This window comes from Palaemon carinicauda, chromosome 15 (assembly GCF_036898095.1).
Source record: "Palaemon carinicauda isolate YSFRI2023 chromosome 15, ASM3689809v2, whole genome shotgun sequence".
Taxonomy (NCBI): Eukaryota; Metazoa; Arthropoda; class Malacostraca; order Decapoda; family Palaemonidae; genus Palaemon; species Palaemon carinicauda.
In genome coordinates, this window is record NC_090739.1 from 71,383,856 (window position 1) to 71,403,760 (window position 19,905).

Genomic DNA, 19,905 nt, shown 5'->3' on the forward strand with positions numbered 1-19,905 from the left:
CAAGAGTTCGATCCCATTGTGTCGTAGGGGTTAATTTATGGAACCGAATTTTTTTCCATTTTAGGTTACAAGAGTTCGATCCCATTGTGTCGTAGGGGTTAATTTCTATGGAACAGAATTTCTTTTCCATTTAGGCTGCAAGAGTTCGATCCCATTGTGTCGTAGGGGTTAATTTCTATGGAACTATTTTTTTCCATTTTCGGTAGCAAGAGTTCGATCCCATGTGTCGTAGGGGTTAATTTCTCTGGAACAGAATTTTTTTCCATTTTAGGTTTGCAAGAGTTCGATCCCATTGTGTCGTAGGGGTTAATTTCTATGGAACAGAATTTTCTTTTCCATTTTAGGCTGCAAGAGTTCGATCCCATTGTGTCGTAGGGGTTAATTTCTATGGAACAAAATTCTTTTTCCATTTTAGGCTGCAAGAGTTCGATCCCATTGCGTCGTAGGGGTTAATTTCTATGGAACAGATTTTTTTTCCCATTTTAAGCGGCAAATGTTCGATCCCATTGTGTCGTAGGGGTTAATTTCTTATGGAACAGAATTTCTTTTCCATTTTAGGTTAAAAGAGTTCGATCCCATTGTGTCGTAGGGGTTAATTTCTATGGAACGAATTTTTTTTTCCATTTTAGGCTGCAAGAGTTCGATCCCATTGTGTCGTAGGGGTTAATTTCTATGGAACTGAATTTTTTTCCATTTTAGGTTGCAAGAGTTCGATCCCATTGTGTCGTAGGGGTTAATTTCTATGGAACCGAATATCTTCTCCATTTTAGGTTACAAGAGTTCGATCCCATTGTGTCGTAGGGGTTAATTTCTATGGAACCGAATTTCTTTTCCATTTTAGGTTACAAGAGTTCGATCCCATTGTGTCGTAGGGGTTAATTTCTATGGAACAGAATTTTTTTTCCATTTTAGGTGCAAGAGTTCGATCCCATTGTGTCGTAGGGGTTAATTTCTATGGAAAGAATTTTTTTTCCATTTTAGGTTGCAAGAGTTCGATCCCATTGTGTCGTAGGGGTTAATTTCTATGGAACAGATTTTTTTCCATTTTAGGCTGCAAGAGTTTGATCCCATTGTGTCGTAGGGGTTAATTTCTATGGAAAGAATTTTTTTTCCATTTTAGTTGCAGAGTTTGATCCCATTGTGTCGTAGGGGTTAATTTCTATGGAACAGAATTTTTTTTCCATTTTTGGTTGCAAGAGTTCGATCCCATTGTGTCGTAGGGGTTAATTTCTTATGGAACATGTTTTTTTTTCCATTTTAGGCTGCAAGAGTTCGATCCCATTGTGTCGTAGGGGTTAATTTCTATGGAACAATTTTTTTTTCCATTTTAGGTTGCAAGAGTTCGATCCCATTGTGTCGTAGGGGTTAATTTCTATGGAACAGAATTTTTTTTCCATTTTAGGATGCAAGAGTTCGATCCCATTGTGTCGTAGGGGTTAATTTCTATGGAACAGAATTTTTTTTCATTTTAGTTGCAAGAGTTCGATCCCATTGTGTCGAAGGGGTTAATTTATGGAACAGAATTTCTTTTCCATTTTAGGTTGCAAGAGTTCGATCCCATTGTGTCGTAGGGGTTAATTTCTATGGAACAGAATTTTTTTTCCATTTTAGGCTACAAGAGTTCGATCCCATTGTGTCGTAGGGGTTAATTTGTATGGAACCGAATTTTTTTCCATTTTAGGTTACAAGAGTTCGATCCCATTGTGTCGAAGGGGTTAATTACTATGGAACAGAATTTTATTTCCATTTTAGGTTGCAAGAGTTCGATCCCATTGTGTCGTAGGGGTTAATTTCTATGGAAAAGAATTTTTTTCCATTTTAGGCTACAAGAGTTCGATCCCATTGTGTCGTAGGGGTTAATTTCTATGGAACCGAATTTTATTTCCATTTCAGGTTACAAGAGTTCGATCCCATTGTGTCGTAGGGGTTAATTTCTATGGAACAGAATTTTATTTCCATTTTAGGCTGCAAGAGTTCGATCCCATTGTGTCGTAGGGGTTAATTTCTATGGAACAGAATTTTTTTCCATTTTAGGCTGCAAGAGTTCGATCCCATTGTGTCGTAGGGGTTAATTTGCATGGAACAGAATTTTTTTTTTCCATTTGAGTTGCAAGAGTTCGATCCCATTGTGTCGTAGGGGTTAATTTGTATGGAACAGATTTTTTTTTCCATTTTAGGCTGCAAGAGTTCGATCCCATTGTGTCGTAGGGGTTAATTTCTATGGAACAGAATTTTTTTTCCATTTTAGGTTGCAAGAGTTCGATCCCATTGTGTCGTAGGGGTTAATTTGTATGGAACCGAGTTTTTCTTCCATTTTTGGTTGCAAGAGTTCGATCCCATTGTGTCGTAGGGGTTAATTTCTATGGAACAGAATTTTTTTCCATTTTAGGCTGCAAGAGTTCGATCCCATTGTGTCGTAGGGGTTAATTTCTATGGAACAGAATATTTTTTTCCATTTAGGTAGCAAGAGTTCGATCCCATTGTGTCGTAGGGGTTAATTTGTATGGAAAAGAATTTTTTTCCATTTTTGGTTACAAGAGTTCGATCCCATTGTGTCGTAGGGGTTAATTTCATGGAACAGAATTTTCTTTTCCATTTTAGGCTGTAAGAGTTCGATCCCATTGTGTCGTAGGGGTTAATTTCTATGGAACAAAATTCTTTTTCCATTTTAGGCTGCAAGAGTTCGATCCCATTGTGTCGTAGGGGTTAATTTCTATGGAACAGATTTTTTTTCCCATTTTAAGCTGCAAATGTTCGATCCCATTGTGTCGTAGGGGTTAATTTTTATGGAACCGAATTTCTTTTCCATTTTAGGTTAAAAGAGTTCGATCCCATTGTGTCGTAGGGGTTAATTTCTATGGAACAATTTTTTTTCCATTTTAGGCTGCAAGAGTTCAATCCCATTGTGTCGTAGGGGTTAATTTCTATGGAACAGAATTTTTTTTCCATTTTAGGTTGCAAAAGTTCGATCCCATTGTGTCGTAGGGGTTAATTTCTATGGAACAGAATTTTATTTCCATTTTAGTTACAAGAGTTCGATCCCATTGTGTCGTAGGGGTTAATTTCTATGGAACAGAATTTTTTTCCATTTTAGGATGCAAGAGTTCGATCCCATCGTGTCGTAGGGGTTAATTTCTATGGAACAGAATTTTATTTCCATTTTAGGCTGCAAGAGTTCGATCCCATTGTGCGTAGGGGTTAATTTCTATGGAACAGAATTTTTTTCCATTTTAGGCTGCAAAAGTTCGATCCCATTGTGTCTAGGGGTTAATTTCTATGGAACAGATTTTTTTTTACCATTTTAGTTGCAAGAGTTCATCCCATTGTGTCGTAGGGGTTAATTTCTATGGAACAGAATTTTTTTTCCATTTTAGGCTGTAAGAGTTCTATCCCATAGTGTCGTAGGGGTTAATTTCTATGGAACAGAATTTTTTTTCCATTTTTGGTTGCAAGAGTTCGATCCCATTGTGTCGTAGGGGTTAATTTATGGAACAGAATTTTTTTTCCATTTTTGGTTGCAAGAGTTCGATCCCATTGTGTCGTAGGGGTTAATTTGTATGGAACCGAATTTTTTTCCATTTTTGGTTGCAAGAGTTCGATCCCATTGTGTCGTAGGGGTTAATTTCTATGGAACAGAATTTTTTTTCATTTTAGGCCGCAAGAGTTCGATCCCATTGTGTTGTAGGGTTAATTTCTATGGAACAGAATTTTTTTTTCCATTTTAGGTTGCAAGAGTTCGATCCCATTGTGTCGTAGGGGTTAATTTGTATGAACAAGAATTTTTTTTACCATTTTTGGTTACAAGAGTTCGATCCCATTGTGTCGTAGGGGTTAATTTGTATGGAAAAGATTTTTTTTTCCATTTTAGATTGCAAGAGTTCGATCCCATTGTGTCGTAGGGGTTAATTTCTATGGAACAGGTTTTTTTTCCATTTTAGGCTGCAAGAGTTCGATCCCATTGTGTCGTAGGGGTTAATTTCTATGGAACAGAATTTTTTTTTCCATTTTAGGCTGCAAGAGTTCTATCCCATTGTGTCGTAGGGGTTAATTTCTATGGAACAGAATTTTTTCCATTTTAAGTTGCAAGAGTTTGATCCCATTGTGTCGTAGGGGTTAATTTCTATGGAACAAGAATTTTTTTTCCATTTTAGGTTGCAGAGTTCGATCCCATTGTGTCGTAAGGGTTAATTTCTATGGAACAAATTTTTTTTTCCATTTTAGGCTGCAAGAGTTCGATCCCATTGTGTCGTAGGGGTTAATTTCTATGGAACAGAATTTTTTCTCCCATTTTAGGCTGCAAGAATTCATCCCATTGTGTCGTAGGGGTTAATTTCTTTGGAAGAGAATTTTTTTCCCATTTTAGGCTGCAAGAGTTCGATCCCATTGTGTCGTAGGGTTAATTCTATGGAACAATTTTTTTCCGTTTTAGGTTGCAAGAGTTCGATCCCATTGTGTCGTAGGGGTTAATTTCTATGGAAGAGAATTTTTTTCCATTTTAAGTTGCAAGAGTTTGATCCCATTTTGTCGTAGGGGTTAATTTCTATGGACCAGGTTTTTTTTCCATTGCAGGCTGCAAGAGTTCGATCCCATAGTGTCGTAGGGGTTAATTTCTATGGAACAGATTTTTTTTTCCATTTTAGGTTGCAAGAGTTCGATCCCAATGTGTCGTAGGGGTTAATTTCTATGGAACAGAATTTTTTCCATTTTAGGTTGCAAGAGTTCGATCCCATTATGTCTTAGGGGTTATTTCTATGGAAACAGAATTTTTTTTTTCTCATTTTAGGTAGCAAGAGTTTGATCCCATTTGTCGTAGTGGGTTAATTTCTGTGGAACAGAAATCTTTTCCATTTTAGGTTGCAAGAGTTCGATCCCATTGTGTCGTAGGGGTTAATTTCTATGGAACAGAATTTTTTTTCCGTTTTAGGTTGCAAGAGTTCGATCCCATTGTGTCGTAGGGGTTAATTTCTATGGAACAGAATTTTTTTTCCTTTTTAGGCTGCAAGAGTTCGATCCCATTGTGTCGTAGGGGTTAATTTCTATGGAAGAGATTTTCTTTTCCATTTAGGCTGCAAGAGTTCGATCCCATTGTGTCGTAGGGGTTAATTTCTATGGAACTTATTTCTTTTCCATTTTTGGCTGCAAGAGTTCGATCCCATTGTGTCGTAGGGGTTAATTTCTATGGAACAGAATTTTTTTCCATTTTAGTTTGCAAAAGTTCGATCCCATTGTGTCGTAGGGGTTAATTTCTATGGAACAGAATTTTTTTCCATTTTAGTTTGCAAGAGTTCGATCCATTGTGTCGTAGGGGTTAATTTCTATGGAACAAAATTTTTTTCCATTTTAGGCTGCAAAGTTCGATCCCATTGTCGTAGGGGTTAATTTCTATGGAACCGAATTTTTTTCCCCTTTTAAGCTGCAAAGTTCGATCCCATTGTGTCGTAGGGGTTAATTTCTATGGAACCGAATTTTTTTCCATTTTAGGTATAAGAGTTCGATCCCATTTGTCGTAGGGGTTAATTTCTATGGAACAGATTTTTTTTTTCCATTTTAGGCTGCATAGTTTGATCCCATTGTGCGTAGGGGTTAATTTCTATGGAACAGAATTTTTTTTCCATTTTAGGTTGCAAGAGTTTAATCCCAATGTGCCGTAGGGGTTAATTTCTATGGAACAGAATTTTTTCCATTTTAGGTTACAAGAGTTTGATCCCATTGTGTCGTAGGGGTTAATTTTTATGGAACAGAATTTTTTTTTTCCATGTTAGGCTGCAAGAGTTCGATCCCATTGTGTCGTAAGGGTTAATTTCTATGGAACAGAATTTTTTTTTTCCGTTTAGTTGCAAGAGTTCGATCCCATTGTGTCGTAGGGGTTAGTTTCTATGGAACAGAATTTTTTTTTTCCGTTTTAGTTGCAAGAGTTTGATCCCATTGTGTCGTAGGGGTTAATTTCTATGGAACAGAATTTTTCTCCATTTTAGGTTACAAGAGTTTGATCCCATTGTGTCGTAGTTATAGTTTCTATGAACAAATTTTTTTTTCCGTTTTAAGTTGCAAGAGTTCGATCCCATTGTGTCGTAGCGGTTAATTTCTATGGAACAGATTTTTTTTTTCCATTTTAGGCTGCAAGAGTTTGATCCCATTGTGTCGTAGCGGTTAATTTCTATGGAACAGATTTTTTTTCCATTTTAAGCTGCAAGAGTTCGATCCCATTGTGTCGTAGGGGTTAATTTTATGGAACCGAATTTCTTTTCCATTTTAGGTTACAAGAGTTCGATCCCATTGTGTCGTAGGGGTTAATTTCTATGGAACAATTTTTTTTTCCATGTTTAAGTTGAAAGAGTTTGATCCCATTGTGTCGTAGGGGTTAATTTCTATGGAACTGAATTTCTTTCCATTTTAGGTTACAACAGTTCGATCCCATTGTGTCGTAGGGGTTAGTTTCTATGGAACAAATTTTTTTTTTCCATTTTAAGTTACAAGAGTTCGATCCCATTGTATCGTAGGGGTTAGTTTCTATGGAACAGAATTTTTTTTTTCCATTTTAGGCTGCAAGAGTTTGATCCCATTGTGTCGTAGGGGTTAATTTCTATGGAAAAGAATTTTTTTCTATTTTAATTTGCGAGAGTTCGATCCCATTGTGTCGTAGGGGTTAATTTCTATGGAACTGAATTTCTTTTTTCCATATTAAGTTGCGAGAGTTCGATCCCATTGTGTCGTAGGGTTAATTTCTATGGAACTGAATTTTTTTTCCCTTTTAAGTTGCAAGAGTTCGATCCCATTTTGTCGTAGGGGTTAGTTTCTATGAAACAGAATTTTTTTTTTCCATTTTAGGCTGCAAGAGTTCGATCCCATTGTGTCGTAGGGGTTAATTTCTATGGAAAAGAATTTTTTTCCATTTTAAGTTGCAAGAGTTCGATCCCATTTTGTCGTAGGGGTTAATTTTTATGGAGCAGAATTTTTTTTCCATTTTTGGTTGCAAGAGTTCGATCCCCTTGTGTTGTAGGGTTAATTTTTATGGAACAGAATTTCTTTTCCATTTTAAGTTGCAAGAGTTTGATCCCATTGTGTCGTAAGGGGTTAATTTCTATGGAACAGAATTTTTTTTTCCATTCTAGGCTGTAAGAGTTCGATCCCATTTAGTCGTAGGGGGTAATTTCTATGGAACCGAATTTCTTCTCCATTTTAGGTTACAAGAGTTTGATCCCATTGTTTCGTAGGGGTTAATTTCTATGGAACAGAATTTTTTTTCCATTTAGGTTGCAAGAGTTCGATCCCATTGTGTCGTAGGGGTTAATTCTATGGAACTGACTTTTTTTCCATTTTAGGTTGCAAGAGTTCGATCCCATTGTTTCGTAGGGTTAATTTCCATGGAACCGAATTTCTTCTCCATTTTAGGTTACAAGAGTTCGATCCCATTGTGTCGTAGGGGTTAATTTTTATGAACCGAATTTCTTCTCCATTTTAGGTTCAAGAGTTCGATCCCATTGTGTCGTAGGGGTTAGTTTCTAAGGAACAAAAATTTTTTTTTTTCCATTTTAGGCTGCAAGAGTTTATCCATTGTGTCGTAGGGGTTAATTTCTATGGAAAAGAATTTTTTTCCATTTTAAGTTGCAGAGTTCGATCCCATTGTGTCGTAAGGGGTTAATTTCTATGGAACTGAATTTTTTTTTTCCATTTTAAGTTGCGAGAGTTCGATCCCATTGTGTCGTAGGGGTTAGTTTCTATGAAACATATTTTTTTTCCATTTTAGGCTGCAAGAGTTTGATCCCATTGTGTCGTAGGGGTTAATTTCTATGGAACAGATTTTTTCTCCCTTTTAAGTTGGAAGAGTTTGATCCCATTGTGTCGTAGGGGTTAATTTCTATGGAACAGAATTTTTCTTTACATTTTAAGTTGCAAGAGTTCAATCCCATTATGTCTTAGGGGTTAATTTCTATGGAGCAGAATTTTTTTTCCATTTTTGGTTGCAAGAGTTAGATCCCATTGTGTCGTCGGGGTTAATTTTTCTAGAACAGAATTTTTTTTTCCATTTTAAGTTGCAAGAGTTCGATCCCATTGTGTTGTATGGGTTAATTTCTATGGAACAGAATTTTTTTTCCATTTTAGGTTACAAGAGTTTGATCCCATTGTGTCCTAGGGGTTAATTTCTATGGAACAGAATTTTTTTCCATTTTAGGTTACAAGAGTTTGATCCCATTGTGTCCTAGGGGTTAATTTCTATGGAACAGAATTTCTTTTCCATTTTAGGCTGCAAGAGTTCGATCCCATTGTGTCGTATGGGTTAATTTCTATGGAACAGAATATTTTTTTCCATTTTAGGTTACAAGAGTTTGATCCCATTGTGTCCTAGGGGTTAATTTCTATGGAACAAAATTTCTTTTCCATTTTTGGCTGCAAGAGTTCGATCCCATTGTGTCTAGGGGTTAATTCTATGGAACAAAATTTCTTTTCCATTTTAGGTTACAAGAGTTCGATCCCATTGTGTCGTAGGGGTTAATTCTATGGAACAGATCTTTCTTTTCCATTTTAGGCTGCAAGAGTTCGATCCCATTGTGTCGTAGGGGTTAATTTCTATGGAACAGAATTCTTTTTCCATTTTAGGCTATAAGAGTTCGATCCCATTGTGTCGTAGGGGTTAATTTTTATGGAACCGGATTTTTTTTTCATTTTAGGTTACAAGAGTTCGATCCCATTGTGTCGTAGGGGTAATGTCTATGGAACAGAATTTTTTTTCCATTTTAGGCTGCAAGAGTTCGATCCTATTGTGTCGTAGGGGTTCATTTTTATGGAACAGAATTTTTTTCTCATTTCAGGCTGCAAGAGTTCGATCCCATTGTGTCGTAGGGGTTAATTTCTATGGAACGGATTTTTTTTCCTTTTCAGGCTGCAAGAGTTCGATCCCATTGTGTCGTAGGGGTTAATTTCTATGGAACAGAATTTTTTTCCCATTTTAGGTTGCAAACTTAGATCTAATTGTGTAGTAGGGTCAATTTCCATGAAATATTTTTTTTCAATTTTAGATTGCAAGAGTTCGATCACATTGTGTCGTAGGGTCAATTTCTTTTGAACATAATTTTTTTTCCCATTTTAAGTTACAATAGTTCGATCTCATTGTATCATAGGGGTCAATTTCTATCGAACAGAATTTTTTTCCATTTTAGGTTGCAAATGTTCGATCCCATTGTGTTGTAGTGTTCAATTTATATGGAGAAGAATTCTTTTTCCATTTCAAGTTGCAATTGTTCGATCTTATTGTGTAGTACGGGTCAATTTCTGTGTAATTACTTTTTTTCCCTTTTAGACTGCAAGAGTTCGATCCCATTGTGTCGTAGGGGTTAGTTTCTATAGAACAGATTCTCCATTGTAGGTGGCAAGTGTTCGATCCCATTGTGTTGTAGAGGTCAATTTCTATAGAGCAAAATTTTTTTTTCATTTTAGGTTGCAAGAGTTCGATCCCCTTTCTGTCTTAGGGGTCAATTTCTATAGAACAGATTTTTTTTATTCTAAGTTGCAAGAGTTCGAACGCATTGTGTCGTAGGGGTCAATTTCTAATGAACAGAAATTTATTTCGATTTTAGGTTGTAAGAGTTCGATCCCATTGTGTCGTAGGGATCAATTTCTATAGAACAGAATTTTTTCTCCATTTTAGGTGGCAAGAGTTCGATCCCATTGTGTTGTAGAGGTCAATTTCTATAGCGCAAAAATTTTTTTTCCATTTTAGGTTGCAAGAGTTCGATCCCATTGTGTTGTAGAGGTCAATTTCTATAGAGCAAAATTTTTTTTTCCATTTTAGGTTGCAAGAGTTCGATCCCATTGTGTCTTAGGGGTCAATTTCTATGGAACAGAATTTTTTTCCATTTTGGGTTGCAAGAGTTCGATCCCATTGTGTCATAGATGTCGATTTCTATGGAAACGAATTTTTTTATCGTTTTAGGTTGCAAGGGTTTGATCCCATTGTGTCATAGAGATCAATTTCAATGAAACCGATTTTTTTCCAATTTAGGTTGCAAGAGTTCGATCCCATTGTGTCGTAATGGTCAATTTCTATCGAACAAAATTTTTTTACCATTTTAGGTTGCAAGAGTTCGATCCCATTGTGTCATAGGGGTCAATTTCCATAGAAAAGAATTTTTTTTTCCATTTTAGTTTGTAAGAGTTCGATCCCATTGTGTCGTAGGGGTAAATTTTCATGGAACAGAATTTTTTTTCCATTCTAGGTTGCAAGAGTTCGATCCCATCATGTCGTAGTGGTCATTTTCTGCGGAACAGAATTTTTTTTCCTTTCTAGGTTGCAAGAGTTCGATCCCATTGTGTCGTACGGGTTAATTTCCATGGAATAGAGTTTTTTTTCCCTTTTAGGTTACAAGAGTTCGATCCCATCATGTCTTAGTGGTCATTTTCTGTGGAACAAAAATCTTTTTCTTTTTTAGGTTGCAAGAGTTTGATCCCATTGTGTCGTTGGGGTCTATTTCTATGGAACAGAATTTTTTTCCCTTTTAGGTTGCAAGAGGTTGATCCCATTGTGTTTTAGGGGTTATTGTTTATGGAACAGAATATTTTTTTTTTCATTTTAGGCTGCCAAAGTTCGATTCCATTGTTTAATAGAGGTCTATATCTTTGAAACAGAATACTATTTCCATTTTAGGTTGGAAGAGTTCGATCCCATTTATTGATAGGGGTCTATTTCTCTGGAACACATTATCTTTCCATTTTAGTTGACAAGTGTTCGATCCCATTGTGTTATAGGGGTCTATTTCTATGAAACAGAATATTTTTCTATTTTAGGTTGCAACAGTTTGATCCCATTTTGTAATAGGTGTGTGTTTCTATGGAACGCAATATATTTCCATTTTAGGTGAAAAGTTTTCGATCCTAATGTGTGGTAGGGGTCTATTTTTACAGAACAGAACGTCTTTCCATTTTTTGGTATCCAGAGTTTTATCCCATTGTTTAATAGGGGTCTATTTCTATGGAACATAATATATTTTCATTTAGGTAACAAGTGTTCGATCCTAATGTGTTGTAGGGGTCTCTTTCTATTTGGCAGAATATATTTCCCTTTTTGGTGATAATAGTTTGATCTCGATGTGTGGTACGGGTGTATTTTTTATGGAACAAAATATCTCTCCACGATTGGTTACAAGACTTAGATCCTATTGTTTGCTAGGGATCCTTTTCCATGGAACAGAATATTTTTTTTTTTCATTTTAGATGACAAATATTTGATCCTTATGTGTGGTTGGGTATATTTCTATGGAATAGAATATATTATCCTTTGAAACAATTGCAAGATGAGGTCTTTTAGATGATCCCCTAATATATCAAATTTGTTCTTATTTTTCGTGCTTTTTATTTTGATTCAATTAGAAACTTCGTTGTCGATTTACTTTTTTTTTTTTTTAAACGACAAAGTTTACTGTTTTATCATTTGTAATGTACAGACTTCTTTTTTGATTTTTCTGTATTTTCTTTCAGAATATATGTTTTAATTAGTTTTTGGCACCTGTTTTGAATTGGTGATAATGATTCTCATAATAACATAATATAGCTGAATTAGATTTTTTTTTTATGTAGATCAACGAAAATTCCATTCGTCGATATTAAAGATCTTATGCTTATAACTCCATTTTTTATATTATTTTCTAGGGACTGGTCATTCTCTTTTGATTTGCTTACTTTCATACGAAGCATTAAACTTAACTAGTTATGTACAAATTATTTCAAGGTGAGGAATGTTGCGATGGTTTATACACTTGTGAATTTTAAATTTGCTTACAATTATTTTCTATAATAATAATATACTTTCTTGTTTTTCTTTCATGAATTTTCATTTTGCTAATGCTTATTTGACTAAAATAAGAAATGTTTAAAATGTCTTTGGAAAAGTGAATAGCATATTTCAATTCTTACCTTTATTCAAAACTCGAATACATTGGTACATTAATACAACACTTTATCAATGAAGGTATCAATAAAAACAAACAGGTGAAAACAGTAACAGAACAGTATATATATATATATATATATATATATATATATATATATATATATATATATATATATATATATATATATATATATATATATATATATATATATATATATATATATATATATATATATATATATATATATATATATATATATATATATATATATATATATATATATATATATATATATATATATGAATGCACATACAACCATATGTGTATACTGTATATATATTAAAATTAATGTTCTATAGTTGCAAGTATTCCATGCAAAAAGAAAAAATCCTTAATATTAAAAACAAGAAATACACTTCTTCACAAGCAGCTTCATTGACGTTAGCATAAACTCAGCTTCCCGTCAATAAATATAATGTCATAACAACCCCAGACAGTGTTACTTTAACATTCTTGAAAATTATACACCAGATATATGGAAAACACGGTTTAGCATATCATGTGAGTAGCCCTGTATCAAAATTATCCGAATACTAATATTGTTCAACGTCTTCCCGTTATTCATTACCATCTTGAGATATCTTCAAAAATTTAGATCGTATTTGAAATGATGTTGGATCCTAAATAAAAGAATTTGACATCAGTTAAGAGTTAGAAATCAATAACGATTCATGCTTTTGTAAATTGGTTTATGTAATTGTATCTCTCATCCTATTATTTCTCATTGGTTAACTAAAGTTTCACATTGTCATCCAATTTTCACATACAGTCTTTGCTTAAGGAAAGAACACTATGTTTCAAGGCATTTTGATGTTTTAAAAAATCTCTTATTCACTTCTTGATGAAATTGAAGTATTGTCACTGGATGGTGCCTCAAAGCATCATCATTTGGGCACCGGGGAAACGTTTCCTAGCATCCCTGGCCTTGGAAACAGCTCCCATGTAGAGATCTATCCACAACTCTTCAGGAACTTGAGGTTCACCTTCTGCTTCCTCTCCTTCTTCTGGCCTTTCGTCGTCCTCCGGCACAAGATTTTCTTCAGACTTATCCTCTACAATCTTCATTATTGGTTGTCGGCTAGTGTCGACTTTTTGCATTCCACTCCTCACAGCTGTACTTCCTCCACGGAGCCTGCAGTTAGCCCAGTATATGTTGTCCACTTGAATGTTGTACGCCAAAGTTTTGCGATACTCTGCCATCTTCATTGACATATTTATTCTCTCGATGGAGTAAATGACGAGGGACAGTGGAGCCAGATGCCTCCTCCTAGCAAGGATACTCCAAAGTCGGTGACGAGAACTGAGGGTGGCTTGTAGTCTCCTCATTTCTTGCATGATCACTTCAGATTCTTGACGACGTCTTAAGTAAGCTGCGTCTTCGTTGGCTTGTTCGATGTTGGCGTCAACAGAATGGGAATTATCAGTCATCATCGTGGCCCAGTCTATCCTTCGGAGGCAATCCGTGAGCAGAGCAGCAACAGAAAGCTGACTCTCCTTTATGTGTAAAGTCCATGAGTTGTTTGGGGGATTCAAGTCGAGTGCCATTTCCTTCGGTATTTCGACTGTGGATTCCTCGGATTCTTTAACGTTATTCTTCTTAATGTCCAACATTGGGAAGTAAGAACCAAAATAGTAGACGAAACCCATTGCGCAGGCACCACGGTAACTGGAATTAAAAATGAAACGGAATTACTGACCTTGTCATTTGAAACATAAATGAAAAACTAAAGTAATAGTCACTGAACCATTATGTAAATGATTAAAGTCCACTATGAAAGAATGGATAAGCTAAACTAGTTAAAAGATTAAAGATAACACTAATTTTAGTCTTTAGAAACTAAATTGACCAAAGAATACGAAAAACCATTACAAATACTCGTAGATATTAGAAAAATATTTAAGTTATAACAATTGAAAAATCACTGTTCTATAGTAAATTTTCAACTGGGGTAGAAGAACAAAGTTCAAAAAGAGTTGCTAGTATTTCTTCTCTAAGAAGTACTAAACTACGAGATAGTTTAAGTCTCTACATACCTGGAAGCACTTGGTATTGAAGAGTGAGCTCCTTTGGGTGTTGATAGCTAGAGAGAACTAGTGAATATGATGCTGAGACGGCGCCCCTTCACCTTTTTATGGCCCAGTCTGGTGTGTGCAACCCCATGGAAAGGCATTCAACTGTCATTTCGTTGACCCCAGGTAGAATGGCTTGCGCACGATCCCCACCACTGTTTACATTTGTCCTCGGTTGACCCTCTCCAACTGTACTTGGGTTTCCATCTCCCGACCCTCGATGACCCCTCGTTCATATTCTTTTCTTTTGCGGGCGTTACACTTGTCCTCAGTTGACCCCTCTCCAAATGTACTTGGGCTCTCTTCTCTCGACCCTCAGATGCCGCCTTTATAATATTCCTTTCTTTTGCGGGCGTTGCACTTGTCATCAGTTGACCACTGGCCAAATCTACGTAGGCTCCCCTCTCTCGACCCTCAGATGCCCCGTTTCTTCACATTCCATTCTTTTGAAGGCGTTGCACTTGCCCTCTGTTGACACCTGACTGAATGGACGTAGTCTTCCTTCTCCCAACCCCCAATTTCCCCCATTTTCATATTCGTTTCTTTCACCGGCGCTACACTTGTCCTCGGTTGACCTTTCTCTCGTACTTTTCTTTCGCAGAGACACAATGTTAACATATACAAGCATTTCAGAAACAAAAGGAATAGAAAAATACGAAATGCCAGAATTTTGACAATTCAGCTTGCAAACCCCCCCCCCCCTCTCTCTCTCTCTCTCTCTCTCTCTCTCTCTCTCTCTCTCTCTCTCTCTCTCTCTCTCTCTCTCTCTCTCTCTCTCTCTCTCTCTCTCTCTCTTTCTTGGTCCTCTTTTTGATTCCTTGAATAGGAAACTGGCTGTCTCCAGAACCCCTCTGTGAAAAAGTTCACATATTATGTCACAAACTGTCGAATTGGTATGTGGATTTTCACGCATGTAATTCTTAAACTTGACCCTCATTATTATGAAACGGATTAATTTGAAGATAAAAATGTAAAGAATCCTTTATGCATTAAAAAAACCTGCAATATTCTTAGTGAGAGTATAGCATATTCCAGTTGTTTATATATTTCCAGTCATGTGACACTCGAGTACTTGTGGCATCCCCTCTCAATGGGCGGAATAGGTAGCAAGTAGGAATATTTACTACGTGTTTAGTGGAAAGGATAAAAAGTAAATGACTCTGTATAGGATATTAGAGCGTTCGCATTAGTGCTAGGTTAAAACAAAACTTTATCAGAGACAAATCTTAAACGGTTCCCAAAAATTGAGCAAGATTCGTAAAGATTAACAATGGACAATTCTACGGACATCGCCTGAATATTTCACTTGGTCGCTGTTTATCGAGAACAATGATCACGACCGTTGGACTGTCGCATAGACCGTTCACTTACAGTTATGGACAGCTGGGCGGAGATCGTACTTGTTTTAATGCTATTATGCCTACTTCTCGTGCGGGGTTGAACTCATGACTGTCAAGTAAAAGTCAAGGGTGCTGTCAACGTCCACGAAAGGTTGAGAAGCGATGAAAGAGACTAAGGGATGTATGATCGACATGGATATGAATGACTGATTGATTGATTGATTAATTGATTTGAGGTTTGCTGGTATCTTGACATATAAGGTCATTAACGCTGAATAAGGATAAAAGGCATAGGAAAAATGAGGAGGGATGAAATTAAAACAAACCTTACAGACATAGATAATGAAGAATAGAGCTAAAAAAAAAAAAAAAAAAAAAACTATTGAAATATAAATGCGAAGGAAAAATTTCACGTAGGAGAAACATTGTTTTATGATAGGCTAGATTCAGTGAGGCAGTACAAGGCTAAAACAGACTGTTTAGGATCGAATTATACAGAGGACATCGGAGGAAGTGTAGAGTACACAAGACTGCTTTACTATGACGAACTAAGGAAAGAAAGAAGAAAATTAAGGAATTACAGCAGTAATATGATGAGGAAGAGAAGAAAAGAATTAGAAATGTTATATTTAAGAAGGAAGGAATAGAAAAAAGGCAATAGATTATATAGCAAATATGGAGAAGGGGTAAAGAAGAAAACTTCGCCTAACATTTCATCCTGAAGCTGAACTGATCAAACAGAAGCCTTAGTAGAAGAAGGATCCGAAATATTTCTGTATCTGATGAGTTACTTGGCCAGACTACTTAAATAACATATTTGTGCGCTTTCTCCGAAATCCCAGTCCATCAGGAGTAGCAAACTTAACTGATAGTAATTCAATTGAAATAACTTTACGAAGTCCATCTAATGGAAATAAATATACGAACACGTTCAAAATACAATAATGATCCATACATATCAAGATGGATCCCAGGATTCGCAGATGAACGGCCGATTACTACTATTTAAGCAAACAGATGTCCGCAAATAATGGAGTCTGAGTACTTAAATATGCTACGATTTACCTGGCGACACTTCGTAGGCCACCTTGCACACTAATAGGTTTTTCCTAATAACCAAATCTACCTGATAACTTAAGTTATACTACATACCGTTCAAATGAACAACACTAAAATGCTATGTTATGAACTAACACATAATCCCGACTGCAACTGGAATGAATTTCTACAGCACAACAGGAAATTATGGGTTCAAGTGGTATAGCGCTGTATGAAAGTACAGTGCTATACCACCTAAAGCACAAATATAATATTAAAAATATTGGAATAAAAGTACTTCTCTACCGGAAGAGTTACACGAGCTAACTACATACCTTGCATATGACCGAGTTCTCCCTAATTTCCAGAACCACTAACTGACCCGATTGATTAAATATTATTTAAGTGGCCACTATTGAGTAAATGCAATTGAATACAACGCATAATACCTTGTGCAATATTGATAATTTTATACTTTATTTCAAAATCAATATAAGCTTTCTAAAGTAAATGTAATGCGGACTGGCAAATGAATAAAGAACCTTGGGCCATAGTGCTTTATTACTTAGGGAGTTACTAGTGGAGCAGATAGCAGCAATATTTTAGAGGAAATATGGAATTGATGATACAAGCATAAAAATGAGACACACTGTAAGGTAACCTAGACCTACGGAATTAGTATAGTTAATAGAAACAGAGAGAGAGAGAGAGAGAGAGAGAGAGAGAGAGAGAGAGAGAGAGAGAGAGAGAGAGAGAGAGAGAGAGAGAGAGAGCTGCTTAAAAGTAAAGAAAGAAGAGAAAGAAATTTATTGTAATATCAAATGCTTTTCCCATTGCACCGTGAGTTTTACATATCTGATGTGTGCAAGCAAAGAACTATTATCTATTAAATGTGTGAAATGAATACCAAATATGGTTCACCATAGTCTGGAGTATACAAAAAACCTTGAATTCCAGAAGAATCATATCCAGGTGAGCGTATGAAGCGTTATCAAATTTATTTTAGAAGCCACAAGCAGAAAAATCAATCAAGGGTGGCATAAAAATTATTCTGCATTCAGTACAATGTTTGACGTATATCGGTGTCTATAGATAAGCTTTTCAATATATATATATATATATATATATATATATATATATATATATATATATATATATATATATATATATATATATATATATCTATGTATATATATATATATATATATATATATATATATATATATATATATATATATATATGTATATATATATATATATGTATATTATATATATATATATATATATATATATATATATATATATATATATATATATATATATATATATATATAATCCTAGTGAGAACGTGCAATCAGTAATTTCATGAATCCACTAAAATATTCAGTAAATACGCGCAGTCATTGTGAGCGTTAGTGATTACGAGTATTCAATTAAACTTCAAGTGATTACATAAAATTGCTGTAATTTGAAACGCTCTGTTGCACAAATTTTCTATTAGTATTTCAGTGAAAGTGTGTAAAATTGGTTTTTCCAAATTAGAACGTTTTATTCTCTTTTTCAATTGGTCTTAGGATGTCAGAATATCAATATAGGTGTCTTTTAGTTATGTATTATCATAGAAAATTCCGTATCCTTAAGGTGTATAATGTATAAAAATTAAAGATATTAAAAAATTGATATAGCATTTTAGAATTAGCTCTTACAAAAATTTTTCCCACATTCTATCGATTATTACTAATAACATTGTAATTATGATTTTCTATTGATAACGTGAAATTCAGCTCATTAGCGTTTTATAGAAGCAGATTTTATCAATATCTCATGTGTGTTCAAATTTAATTACTTCAAAGGAATAAAATACTAAACATAGCATCCACCCCAACACTAAACCCGATGAACATGGCTTACTTTAAATTACTTTGAGATTTATTGAACAGGTAAATAGTTAGTGGCAATAACTACGAGAGTCTGCTGTTATCCATATAGTTCGAGTTTGTTGAATAGTTAAATAGCCTATCGTAATAACAGCCAGAATCTACTATTTTCCGTGTACTTTGAGTATGCTGAGAAACTATATAGTCAATCGTAATAACAATAATAGTCTACTGTTTTCCATAAAATCCAATTTTGATTAGTAGCTGAATACACAATTGTAATAACCATTAGACTATTGTCTTCCCAGTTCTTGAAGTTTACTTAGTAACTAACCACCGGATTTAACTAAGTAGCTAAGATATAAAAGTAAAAACCACCGGAGTATATTTTCTTTCCTGTTGTTCAAGTTTACTTAGTAGCAAAAGATCCAATCATAATAACCACCAGGGTAAACTGTTCTCCCTGTGATCCGATTTGACCGAGTAGATAAAAAGATGATAGTAATAACAACCGGAGTTTAATGTCTTCCCTGTTCTTCAAGTTTACCTAGTAGCTAAAGAGCCAATCGTAATAACCACCAGGGTTATCTGTTTCCCTGTGATCCAATTTTACTGAGCAGATAAAAGGATAATAGTAATAACCACCGTAGTCTATTGTCTTCCCTATTCTTCAAGTTTACCTAGTAGCTAAAGAGCCAATCATAATAACCACCAGGGTCAAAGATAATAGTAATAACCACCGTAGTCTATTGTCTCCCCTACTCTTCAAGTTTACTTAGTAGCTATAGAGCCAATCGTAATAACCACCAGGGTCAACTGTTTTCCCTGGGATACGATTTTACTGAGTAGATAAAAAGATAATAGTAATAACCACCGCAGTCTATTGTCTCCCCTACTCTTCAAGTTTACTTAGTAGCTAAAGAGCCAATCGTAATAACCACCAGGGTCAACTGTTTTCCCTGGGATACGATTTTACTGAGTAGATAAAAAGATAATAGTAATAACCACCGCAGTCTATTGTCTCCCCTACTCTTCAAGTTTACTTAGTAGCTAAAGAGCCAATCGTAATAACCACCAGGGTCAACTGTTTTCCCTAGGATACGATTTTACTGAGTAGATAAAAAGATAATAGTAATAACCACCGCAGTCTATTGTCTCCCCTACTCTTCAAGTTTACTTAGTAGCTAAAGAGCCAATCGTAATAACCACCAGGGTCAACTGTTTTCCCTGGGATACGATTTTACTGAGTAGATAAAAAGATAATAGTAATAACCACCGCAGTCTATTGTCTCCCCTACTCTTCAAGTTTACTTAGTAGCTAAAGAGCCAATCGTAATAACCACCAGGGTCAACTGTTTTCCCTAGGATACGATTTTACTGAGTAGATAAAAAGATAATAGTAATAACCACCGCAGTCTATTGTCTCCCCTACTCTTCAAGTTTACTTAGTAGCTAAAGAGCCAATCGTAATAACCACCAGGGTCAACTGTTTTCCCTAGGATACGATTTTACTGAGTAGATAAAAAGATAATAGTAATAACCACCGCAGTCTATTGTCTCCCCTACTCTTCAAGTTTACTTAGTAGCTAAAGAGCCAATCGTAATAACCACCAGGGTCAACTGTTTTCCCTGGGT